Raw genomic sequence first — 12,712 nt, forward strand, 5'->3', positions numbered from 1 at the left:
TTATTGCTCAAGGGATAGCCAATGCTATTCCAGAAATTGTGGCTGCTATTCAGAAACCTGCCGAACCACAATTAATTCCTAGTAAACGTATTACGGAAGATAACGGCAGTAACAGCATAAATGGAGGCGGCAATCATGACGATCATGATCCGCAACAGGCCCCACTCCCTAAGAGAATGAAAGCTGCAACGCCTGGTTGCACTTACAAAGAATTTCTTGCCTGTAAACCCGCCGAATTTGCAGGTAATGAAGGGGCAACTGCAACACTGCGTTGGTTAGAAAAAACCGAGGCAGTAATTGCAATAAGTAAATGTGCTGAAGAAGATCAAGTGATGTATGCATCAAACTTGTTCAAAGAAGGGGCGTTAGAATGGTGGAACACGGTGCTACAAGCAAAAGGAAGAAGGGTGGCCTATGCAATGAATTGGGAAGAATTTAAGCGTCTTGTCGAAAGAAAATTCTGTCCCGAATACGAGAAGGAACAAATGGCAAACAAGTTCCTGAGCCATCGTATGTTAGGTGTAGACTGTCGAGGATATACTTCGACATTCTTCGAATATGCGAGAGTGGTACCTTCCCTGGCTTCGCCAGAACCGGTACTTATTTCCCGTTATATTTGGGGATTAATTGGAGAAATCCGTAATATCATTAAAGCTGCGAGACCACGCACGATTGACGATGCTGTGAATTAGCTAATACCTTAACCGATGAACTAGTCCACACCAGAGAAGAAGATCGCAAGAAGGAATTGGCTCAGAAGATTACCCAAGGATTCCGCGTGGGTAATAATAGCAATAAATTCAAGAAAAGAGGAATCGGGCAATACTCGTCACCTCCTTTCTGTAGAAATTGCAAAAAGAAACACTATGGACAGTGCAATATATTTTGCAACTTCTGCAAGGCGAAAGGACATCGGGAAGAAGACTGCAGAAGGAAAACAAAAGTTTGTTATAACTGCAGAGAAGCAGGACATTTCCAGTCTGAATGTCCTAAGTTAGCTAAACCCGTAGACAGTAGGGCTAAAACGACCGAAGGAACTACTAAGAAAAATGCACGAGCATTCCAGCTGACCACTCAAGAAGCCGAACTCATTCCAGACGTGATAGCGGGTACGTTCTTAGTGCATAACGTCTATGCAAAAGTACTATTTGATTCTGGTGCAAACCAAAGTTTCATTAATACTGCATTCTGCCAAGCTCTTAACTTACCTCTAAATACCCATAGGCAGATCTTTACTGTTGAAACGGCAGATGGAAATTCTGTCAACATAGATAAGGTTTTGCAAGAAGTAAAAATAGAATTGTTAGGTCATAAGTTTTCTGCAAACCTGTTACCTATGAATTTAGCCGGGTTCGATGTAGTGTTAGGAATGGATTGGTTAATAGCCAACCATGCTCAAATCCTGTGTGATAAGAATTCCGTAGAAATCCGTACCCCCACAGGAGAAGTAATTCTAATTACAGGAGATAGACCTCGGAAGCCACTGAAATTCATTTCAATAATGAAATTAGCTAGTTATTCAAGGAAACCAGAAATGGTGTATATGATTTCTGTAATCATTAACACTAAAAGTAAAGAACTCCAGGACATCCCTATAGTTTCAGAATACCCAGATGTTTTTCCAGAAGAATTACTTGGTTTACCACCTGATAGGGAAGTAGAGTTTAGAATTCATTTAATTCCAGATACTATACCAATAGCTAAGATACCTTATCGATTAGCACCTACTGAAATGCTAGAATTAAAAAAGCAATTAGATGAATTACTAAGCAAAGGATTCATACAACCTAGTTCATCCCCTTGGGGTGCACCAGTGTTGTTTGTGAAAAAGAAAGATGGATCAATGAGAATGTGTATCGATTATAGGGAATTAAATAAGGTTACAATTAAGAACCGATACCCATTACCTAGGATTGATGATCTTTTTGATCAATTGCAAGGAGCTAGGTATTTCTCTAAGATAGACTTAAGATCTGGATATCACCAGTTGAAAGTGCAAGAGGAGGACATACCTAAAACTGCTTTCAGAACTAGGTATGGTCATTATGAGTTTACAGTCATGCCCTTTGGATTAACAAATGCTCCAGCCGCATTTATGGACATGATGAATAGAATCTGTAAACCATACTTGGATAAATTTGTAATCGTGTTCATTGACGATATACTCATTTATTCCAAAAGTCAGGAGGAACATTGTGAGCACTTGCATGCACTCTTAACTTTGTTAAGAAAGGAAAAGCTTTATGCCAAATTCTCAAAGTGCGAATTCTGGCTACAAGAAGTGCAATTTTTAGGACATATGGTGAATCACGAAGGAATTCACGTAGATCCTGCTAAAATAGAAGCAATCACGAAGTGGAAAGCTCCATGAACGGTTATGGAAGTTAGAAGTTTTCTAGGATTAGCTGGATACTATAGACGATTTATTAAAGATTTCTCTAGGATAGCTGTACCTTTGACTAAGCAAACCTGTAAAGCCGTTAAGTTTGAATGGGGATCTAGACAAGAGGAAGCTTTTAGGATTCTAAAGCACAAATTGACAAATGCTCCAATTTTAGCTTTACCCGAAGGAACCGAGGATTTTGAAGTATACTGTGATGCTTCAAAATCAGGATATGGATGTGTGTTGATGCAACGCAAAAAGGTAATTGCGTATGCCTCTAGGCAATTGAAAAAGCACAAAGAAAATTATACGACTCGTGACCTAGAGTTAGGAGCTATAATTTTTGCTCTTAAGATTTGGAGACATTATCTGTATGGAAGTAAATTTACTATCTATACGGACCATAAGAGTTTAAGGTATATATTTGGGCAAAAAGAGTTAAATATGAGGCAAAGAAGGTGGATGGAAATCCTAAGTGATTACGACTGTGATATTCAGTATCACGAAGGAAAGGCAAACGTAGTCGCAGACGCCTTAAGTCGTAAATATCATGAAAAGCAAAAGCGAGTCCGTGCTCTTAGGTTAAATCTACAATTAGATTTAATGGAACAAATAAAGGAAGTTCAGGGAACGGCAATCAAGGACGATGCCGAAGGAATGAAAGGTTACCTAAAGGAATTAGAACAAGGAAAAGATGGAATTTGGAGATTCCACAAGAAACGAATTTGGGTACCTAAGCAAGGAGAATTAAGAAATAAGATTTTAGAAGAATCTCATAAATCTAGGTATACTGTACATCCAGGAAATAATAAGATGTACCAGGATTTAAGAAATAATTTTTGGTGGATAGGAATGAAAAAGGATATAGCCGAATATGTATCTAAGTGTTTAACCTGTTCACAAGTTAAAGCCAAACATCAGAAACCTTCACGACTACTACAACAGTTAGAAATGCCTGTATGGAAATGGGAACTCATAACAATGGATTTTGTTACTAAGTTACCCAAAACCAGAAAAGGTAATGATGCTATTTGGGTAATTGTGGATCGATTAACCAAATCAGCTCATTTTCTACCAGAAAAGGTTAGCCAAGTTGTATGTAGATAAAGTAGTATCCTTACATGGAGTCCCACTCTCCATTGTATCGGATAGAGATAGTCGTTTTACTTCCCGTTTCTGGACAAGTTTCCAAGAAGCAATGGGAACTCGACTTAATTTAAGTACTGCATATCATCCTCAAACGGACGGACAAAGTGAAAGGACGATACAAACCCTGGAAGACATGCTCCGAGCATGTGTAATTGACTTTGGTGGTAATTGGGATAGCCATTTACCATTAATTGAATTCTCCTATAACAATAGTTATCATTCGAGCATCGAAGCTGCTCCATTCGAAGCACTGTATGGACGCAAGTGCAGAACTCCCGTTTGTTGGGCAGAAATAGGAGAAAGTCAATTATCGGGTCCAGAAATTGTGCAAGAAACTACTGACAAGATATCGCAAATCAAGGAAAGACTGAAGACTGCTAGAGATCGTCAGAAGAGCTATGCAGACAATCGCCGCAAGCCATTAGAATTCCAAGTCGGAGACAAAGTACTATTAAAAGTATCTCCTTGGAAAGGAGTAGTACGATTTGGTAAGAAAGGAAAACTGAGTCCCAGATATGTTGGACCATTCCCAGTGATCCAACGAATAGGACCAGTAGCTTATCGTTTACAACTACCAGAAGAGTTAGCTGGAGTACATGATGTGTTTCATGTATCCAATCTCAAGAAATGTTTATCAGACGAATCCCTGGTAGTACCTCTTCAAGATATAGAGGTAAATGAAAAGCTGAAATTCGCAGAGAAACCCCTACAAATAGAAGATCGGAAGATTAAGTTTCTCAAACATAAACGACTGGTGTTGGTCAAAGTCAAATGGGAATCCAAGAGAGGACCAGAATATACTTGGGAACTGGAATCAGAGATGAAGCGAAAGTACCCTCATCTATTTCAGTAAATCTCGAGGACGAGATTTTTCTCAAGGTGGGGAGGATGTAACAACTGCCACTAAAATCAATAGTTAGGACAATAATTAGTCAATAAGAAAACCCTAATTGAAACACCCAAGTAATTCTGCACTAGCCCTAAAATTTTCAGAACAATCAGAATCAGGATCAGGGCCCCTAAAACTCGAGGGGGACAAACCCTAGTTGATAATTATCTTAATTAAAACGTTGCTTTGTTCTGATTTGTTGAAAAGTTGAGTCACCCAAGCTACAACCGAGTCTAGGCAGCCTATGAATTAGACTGCTTAGCTTACGGACCGTAAGGGTTCGGGCATACGGTCCGTAAGGGAGTCCCAAAAATTACTATAAATAGCCGACCTTGGGACTTGAACAGGGGACTTGGAACGACGTAAATAGCTGCTGTAGACGTCGAGTTATAGCTGATATATCACAATTAAACACACACGATCACGAGGTGCTGCCGCAATCAGGGTAATAACTCGATCGCTATTACGATTCAACGTCCGATCGATTATAACTATCCAACGATTGTCCGAGTGCTGCTCAAATTGAGCTTGTACTTTGTTATTCATTGTGATTTCAACTTGAATGTTTGAGTGCTGTTCGAATTCGGACTATACTCTGTCATTCGTTGTGAATCCATTGAATTGTTAAGTATCGCACTTGATAATAGTTGTGAGGGTTTAATCTCGTGAATTGACGTAACTGCTGAATTAGTTACTAATCCTGTTTGTGTGTGCATTGTTATTTAAATTAGGTTAAAAGGCTAATCAGTAAAGCTTATACTCTGCTCGTAAATCTGCAATGTGAGTCATTCCTCTTTTATAAACTCTTTTCGCATAGTTTGTGAGTCAACTGTTCTACAAAACTCCAAGTTATTTTCAAAGTTATAATTACAGGGATTAAGTCTATGTAATCGCCAAATTACAGCCGGTATGTGGGGTTTTGTATACATTACTTGTTTCCCGTCACACTTGGACAAACGGGTGGCCAAGGGGTGATCTGACCACAGTCACAGACACCATTGGACAAATGGGCTAGCCAATGGATGGTCGAGTGACAAATACTGTGGGTAGTTGGTTTGATATCAGAAACATTGTAATTCCCCTTAATACTGTAGATTATAACAAATGTGTCGTTTTCAGTAAAATGAATGATTCACTCAGTATTTCCCTGCTGACAAAACCTTTTTTCAAACATGTTTCAGGTGATATGGTATGAGCAAAGAAAAGTGCCGTGGAGCACTCCCAGCTTAGAAAAGTGGCTCAATGTAAATAAATAAATGAACATGTTTTGAAAATAAAGATTTCCCTGAGAAATCACATTATTGTAATTTTCGGGAAGTTATCCCTAACGAGCAGTTTGAATTATTAAAAGATCCTGTTTTAGAAAGACTTCCGCTGTCGCCTAAATTAAATACCACGGGATTCCTGTCTCGCGGCTCCTGAAACGGGTCAAACCGGGTCGGGGGCCGTGACAGGTGACTACGTACTCCTAAAGGTATCACCTTGGAAGGGTGTAGTCCGATTCGGCAAGAAAGGGAAACTAGCGCCTCGATATGTTGGACCTTTTAGGATTCTAGAAAGAATCGGAAAAGTCGCCTACAGACTCGAACTACCGGAGGAACTCAGTAACGTCCACCCGACTTTCCACGTCTCTAACCTCCGAAAATGCCTTGCTGATCATGATCTAATCGTACCGCTCGACGATCTTCGGGTCAACGAAACATTACACTTCGTGGAAAAGCCTGTCGAAATCATGGATCGCCAAACCAAGCAACTCAGGCGCTCTCGCATTCCGATCGTGAAGGTCCGATGGGAAGGCAAACGAGGCGCGGAGTTTACTTGGGAACTCGAAAGCGACATGAAGGCCAAGTACCCGCAGTTGTTTAAATAAATAGATCTGAAGCATCAAATTGGTAAATCACGGCGTTGTGTAGCCTTCGAGCCTAATTTCGGGACGAAATTCCCTAAACAAGGGGAGGCTGTAACACCCCGTGTTTTCGAATGTCAAAGTCAAAGTCAAAGTCCAAGTCAACTTTGACTTTCTTTGACTGTAGATAGTCTATTTTATGTTCCAGTTGTATTATGTGGAGTAAGCGTTGTAATCAGCAAGAATCGAAGTAATCGAGTGTGTTTTAACGCAAATCGATCTACGAATGTGAATGATAGGAAGTAACAATGCGAAAAAGTTAACTAATCAGTAATCAAACCGATCTAACAATCATCGAACTCGAGACTCGAATTATGCGAATTTTGGTATGGATATACGTGTGTGTGTGCCTTATGTGTTACTTGTGCATGTTTACTTTATGTTTGGTGTGGTACTCAAGCGAATCAATCGAAAACCAAATCGAAACTCGAAAAGCAACCAAACACAATCGAAACTGACATCAAAACGTGACTTATAGAAGATTGTATGTTAGATATAGTGGTTGGGATTAAAAGTAATTTGACTAGGAACTCTATCGTATTCGTATCATCGTCCATCGAAATCGAAACGTCGAAAATCGTCGCGAAATACTCGAAGTGGGCCGCGGATTGAACAGGAGGCACCCGGATCGAACAGGCCAGCCGATCGGCTAGCATCTTGCCAGCCGATCGAGCAGCCCACTCGATCGGAGCTCCTAGCCGATCGGCTGCCACTTTCCTCTTTTGGAAGCCTATAAATAGGGCTGTCCTTGTCTTCATTTCCACTTTTGGAAAGTTCTGACCGGCCAGCTCCTATTCTTCATCTTTTCTCAGATTTCTCTCAATCCCGGTAAGTTTTCACTCTAATTCTTGTACGTTTTTGATCATTACTTGATTCTACACCTTTCTATCTTTCAAAACTTGAATTCTAACCGTGAAATCACCAAGATCTAGGTGTTCTTGGGTGATGTCATCATGGTGTTCTTGAAGAACATCATGTTTTGGCCTCATTCAACTATGAATGGCTTAGATCTAACCGATTTCCACATAAACAAGCTAAGATCTATCAAAGATCTAAACATCCACATGTTGTGAAGAATTGAAGGAAGGAATCTCAACTTTCTTTCAACTCTTTTACACTTAATGCCTTCAACCGATAGAAACGGAGCTTGAACCGGCTAACTAATCATTCAAACAGTTAAAAGGTTCAAGATTCGGGTTCTATGAACAAGGTTCATCGATTTCGGGTTAAACTCTAAGCCGACGTTCCGAACCGCTCAACGGACGGATTTGGGTGATTCCTGTCTGAACCGGAGAGACAAGTAAGGACGAAGGTGTCATAGTTCAACTCACTATCAAACTACCTCGATATAATGACAAATAATCAAACAGCCAAGTGTTAGACGAAAGGCCGACCAGGTCAGACTTGCTTGCTGGCCGAACGGCTAGGCTGTTCGAACAGCCCAGCCGATCGGACATGCCAGCCGATCGACCGGGCCAGCCGATCGGCTAGCACATGGTCCCACACTTTTAAAATTTCAGGAGGCATAGTATTGAGGAAGAGATGTTCGATCGAACTGCGTTTGGTGAACATTACTCTTCGGATCATGAAATACTATACTTCAACACTTAACCATTTTCACAACTCGTTCGTAGTAGGGAATGCCAGCCGATCGAACAGACTGTTCGATCGAGTGACATTCAGTGGAGGAGTAATTCTGAAGTCCCTAGCCGATCGAGTGAGCTAGCCGATCGAACGAACCGTTCGATCGATCGACTTGAAAGGTAGGAACACTTCAGTGTTCTCAAATGCTGCAACAAAAACTTCAAAAGTTCAAATCCTCAAACACAAACACACCAGAGGAAGAAACAATCCACTCGAATGGCCCAGCCGATCGAGCCTACCGGCCGATCGAACAGGACTGTCCAACCGGACATACCAGCCGACCGAACAACCCGTTCGATCGAACCTGCCGTTCGATCGACCAGCCCATTCAATCCATCCACACTCGTTTACTTTTCTGCATTACTTATTGTTATGTTATCAAACTATTCAGGCTAATCCTACTCTCAGCGCTCCCTTCAATCCACAATCAATCACTGTGAGTATACTCGATCCCTTTTTGCTTTTAGCACTTTTGGGTGTTACATACGTTACCTATCAAATCACAATCAAACACAAACTATTTGAACGCTGACCATTTGCATGTGCTACTTGACTAAATGAATGTTGTTTATTATGTTTACACGTGGAATGCTATCAACCTGCCTTAGCAACATAGTACTATAGTTTGGACTCAGCACCCGTTCACACGGGGATTGTTAAGGATAAGTACTTGCATGGATTACGGTGGTAATCATGTATTGCGAACCGTCCCGAATGGTCGACCCGCAGTCGTTGGTATCGATGGTCCCATGTCGATAATTAACATGCATCGTTTTCCTCTGTGTACGTGCCTGGTTATGCGTAAACTATTCGAACTCTATATGCTATTATCAAACTTGTGTGCTCACCTTTACATATTATGTATTGACTTTATTTTAACGTATGTGACAGGTGCTTAAGTTGCTAGGAAGCTTAGGCGCGTGGTGATGAAATCGAGGCTAGGGAGTCTAGAAATAATAAACAATTGTCTGTAATAATAATTGAATCTGAGTTGTCGGAACGGAATTTATTTGCCTAGTTGCTTTCTATGATAACTTGTTTATTTATTTGGGATACGGTATGGGACGTATCACTTAACTGAATTTGTAATAATAGTTATTGTGGAAACTTCTGGACAATCTGTTTCGCTCAGTGCCGCGCCCCGATGATTCCGCCATCGGTTGGGGTGTGACAAAAATAGCCTCGGTGTTTTCTATCCAGCGTAGAGCTGCAATGGGTTCTTCATTGCCCGAGAATTCTATTGGTTTGCAGGACCAGAATTCTTTATAAGAACAACCATATGGCATGGTTCTTCTTCTTTTGGGAATGGGCACTTGAAGCATGGGTCCATGTTTACTCTGTGTTACGGTTCAGTTGGTCGCTTACTGCTATGCTTACTTTTATTTTCCGCTTCCTTAATAGTTTGGATAATAAATGGCATTGCATCTATGATTCCTTATGCCACTATGTGTTGGATGACACTATTATCCACTTGGTTTCCATTGTTATTGTTGTTCGGATTCTCATTATTCAGATTATCGTTATTCGGGTGGTTATCACTCTAGTTTTCCTGGTTCACTTCGTTGCCCATCTTAATTTTAAACATTTACCACATATTAATATCACAAATAATATTGAATATAGTCAATCACATGACACGCATTTTGGTCAAAAGCGTCGATCATTGCGACTTTACTCTATTCATATAATATGTGTAACACCCTAGTTATTTTATATGTAAATACCACAATTAGATGTGTAGTTAAGACCACACATATTATATAAATGCGGGTTTATTTAAAACTTTTACAAATTATAAATTATTCTACACAACGTGATCGAAGTTCGTTGTTTAAAATTTACAACGTGGCGAAGTGCGGAAGCATGTAACTGTATCGTGTTCGGTTCTTCGTTGAGCTTGATCGTCTTCCGGCTTCCACAAGTACCTACATTTCATAAAAACATGAAATGCTTTAGTCATACAGGATTTAAAACGTATCTAAACAAGTCCGGGAAACAAAACTGATCAAAATACATTTTGTACAGGGTCCACCGTAAATTACGGTGGACACCGTAATTTACGGTAGTCCTTGTTTTGATTTGTTTCCATCGTAATTCAGGAGTGTTTCACCGTAAACCATTTCAGGTCCACCGTAAATTACGGTGGCACCGTAATTTACGGTGGCACCTGCATCCCACCTTTCCATTTTGCCGTAATTTGACACGAAATCTTTCGTATCTTTCAAACCGCTTATCCGTTTGACCTACCGTTTCTTCCCACATGTTTGTAATTTAATTCTCCATTATATGGAGTTAAGATCTGACATCCGGATTAAATAAAATTGAGACTTTTAATCCTTCGGCTTATTATCTTTTCAACAATTTTCGACCCGACTATGTGATTATCAAACAAACATGTTTGTTTGACCACCATTCATCATGAACCCTTAAATTCTAATATTGTCAATCATATTAAGTACTGAACACGGGTTTCTACACAATTATTTACCCGTTTTCGTTTAAAATCTTATTTTGACCCGTTAAGGGTATTTACGACCATTTTAGCACGGACGGTGCTCATTTCTCATGTACCTCATAGTTCCACCAATTTGTTATTAGCTAGTCTTCCACCACAACTATGAATGTGGTGGATTTAACGAAATGGACTATTTATTTCGAGTTTAATTCTACGGGTGTGTTATTTTTGCGGCAACACACAATTTAAGCATTTAACTCTTGAAAGTTTATGTCTACAACTTTCATGCGCGTCTAAAGGTTACAAGATCGTAAGATAAGTTCCTAAACAACCTTTATAAGTTGTTTGCTCAATTTACCCTTCAAGGGCATTTTAGTCGACATTAGCCCCTCATTTACTACGAGGGGCTTTCATTACTTATTTGACCAAGTTTGTATGTTAACTATAATCGTATGCATACGTACCTGGCTAGGGTCAACATATAGACCCAATTTATACCTTGCTTTTATCATCACACTTAGCGTGGGCGAAATTAACTGAATCGCTAATCGCTCCTGTTAACACAAGACTTGACAATTGCATTAGTCGATATTGTCAAATAGTGTTATCACCACCATTTGACCCGTTCGGCCTATATGCCTAACGTTGCCTATTAAATCAAAAACATGGTTTTTGACTTCTAATTCATACATCCATCCCGTCCCGGATTTCATTACCAAATCCCCTTTTTGCCATAAACATGGTTTTTAATCATCTTTATATGTTCCGACTCGTATCAATCACGTCGGAAATCCATATTTTCAATATTAGCATTATTGCATCTATAACGTATAGAATGAACAAGTAATCTACACAATTATGTAAGTTTCACTTACCTTGCATCCGAGCTACGCCTTTCTTCCATGCTTGCCTTGTTTGACCCGCTTTCACTCCAAGCTTCCACCTAGCTTGTGACGCGTCAAACTATCATCATCGTTTTCAAGGTGGTTAGTTTAATCATACTCTAATACGATTATTCCACCTTATGCATTTCATATCAAAATTGCTATTTATCGTATTATAGGTCAGTTTGACCTTTTTAATAGTCAAATGCCCATTAGTATACTAATTTGCATTTTCGAGTTGTCAACTAGTTTTAGCACTCATTAACTACTCGGTAGGCGTTATCTTTAGACCTCCGTTTTAGCCAAAGTTCTAATCGCGTTTAACACATTTAGAACTCTCTTTAATCACTTTTTGCATAATAGTCGAAACATCACAACTAGGTGTTTTAACTACAAAATTCTAGTTTCGAGCCTTCTTTGAGGCATTTCAACGAACACCTTAAGGGCAGAATTTTACATGTTTATTTATCATGTCTCTAGCTTATCTCTTACCCCCAAATTTCACATAAAATCAACCATCTTACAAAGTGGTTAACTTCTATAATTTCTGAATTCACTTCAAAATCGTCAATTTACACTAGATCAACAATCTATTTCCTAGTGTTCATCATGTTAACATAAAACCCACTTATCACAATGTAGGGTAATTACCAATTCCCTAGTTTTGACAACAATTCATCAATTTTTCTACTAGGGTTTGTTTCTACACCAAGATATAATCACAATAACACTCATAGATTCAAGATTCATTCCAGAATTTCGATTATGATTGTTCATCATAATCTCAAGGTATCACCAAATCATATATTTCAACATACCTTGTAATCCCCATGATTAGGTGATCACGAATTTGTGTTCATGCAGTGATTTGGCTCTTGATTTGGGCTTCAATTTGATCAAGTTGTGGAAGTTAGGGTTTGAGCTCCCTGAGCTTTCTCCTGGTCGACCTCACACACGCACACACTAGGTGTGGTGTGTTTTTATTTTTGTTTTTAGTAAATAAACCTTATTTCCAATTATCCAACTTTGGTCCTTCATGTTTCGTTAGTTATTAAGTTGATTATAACCTACTTATTTACAATCCATATTCCCTTTTATTAACCGGGTCAAGCATTCCTAGTTAGCTTAGCGGGTTCGGGAATATTTATGACTAAGTTTAATTTAGGTCCCGTTAACTCGGGCCTTCTAAGCTTTTATTTCCTAAAAGCTTTTATTGACTTTTTGTTTAATATTAGGATTAATTATTTAAATCCTAATATTTATCGGTTAAATTTTACCACAAACGGTATTTTACCCACTCTTTTGTATTAACGAAGTTTAATTACTAAACCCGTTTTCGGGGTGTTACAAGTCTACCCCCCTTAAAGAGGTTTCGTCCTCGAAACCTTTTCTTACATAGTTC

The 12,712-nt window shown here is 39.3% G+C and overlaps 1 long non-coding RNA gene across 1 annotated transcript; it reads right to left on the reverse strand.

Moving 5' to 3' along the window:
• Window positions 1-9,727: 9,727 nt before the first annotated feature.
• LOC110916513 lies at window positions 9,728-12,478 on the reverse strand. Its single transcript, XR_002579814.2, has 3 exons — window positions 12,129-12,478; window positions 11,302-11,389; window positions 9,728-9,896 (listed from the first exon to the last, which is right to left on the reverse strand). It is a non-coding gene; the product is annotated as an uncharacterized LOC110916513 (long non-coding RNA).
• Window positions 12,479-12,712: the final 234 nt, after the last annotated feature.

This window comes from Helianthus annuus, chromosome 16 (assembly GCF_002127325.2).
Source record: "Helianthus annuus cultivar XRQ/B chromosome 16, HanXRQr2.0-SUNRISE, whole genome shotgun sequence".
NCBI lineage: Eukaryota > Viridiplantae > Streptophyta > Magnoliopsida > Asterales > Asteraceae > Helianthus > Helianthus annuus.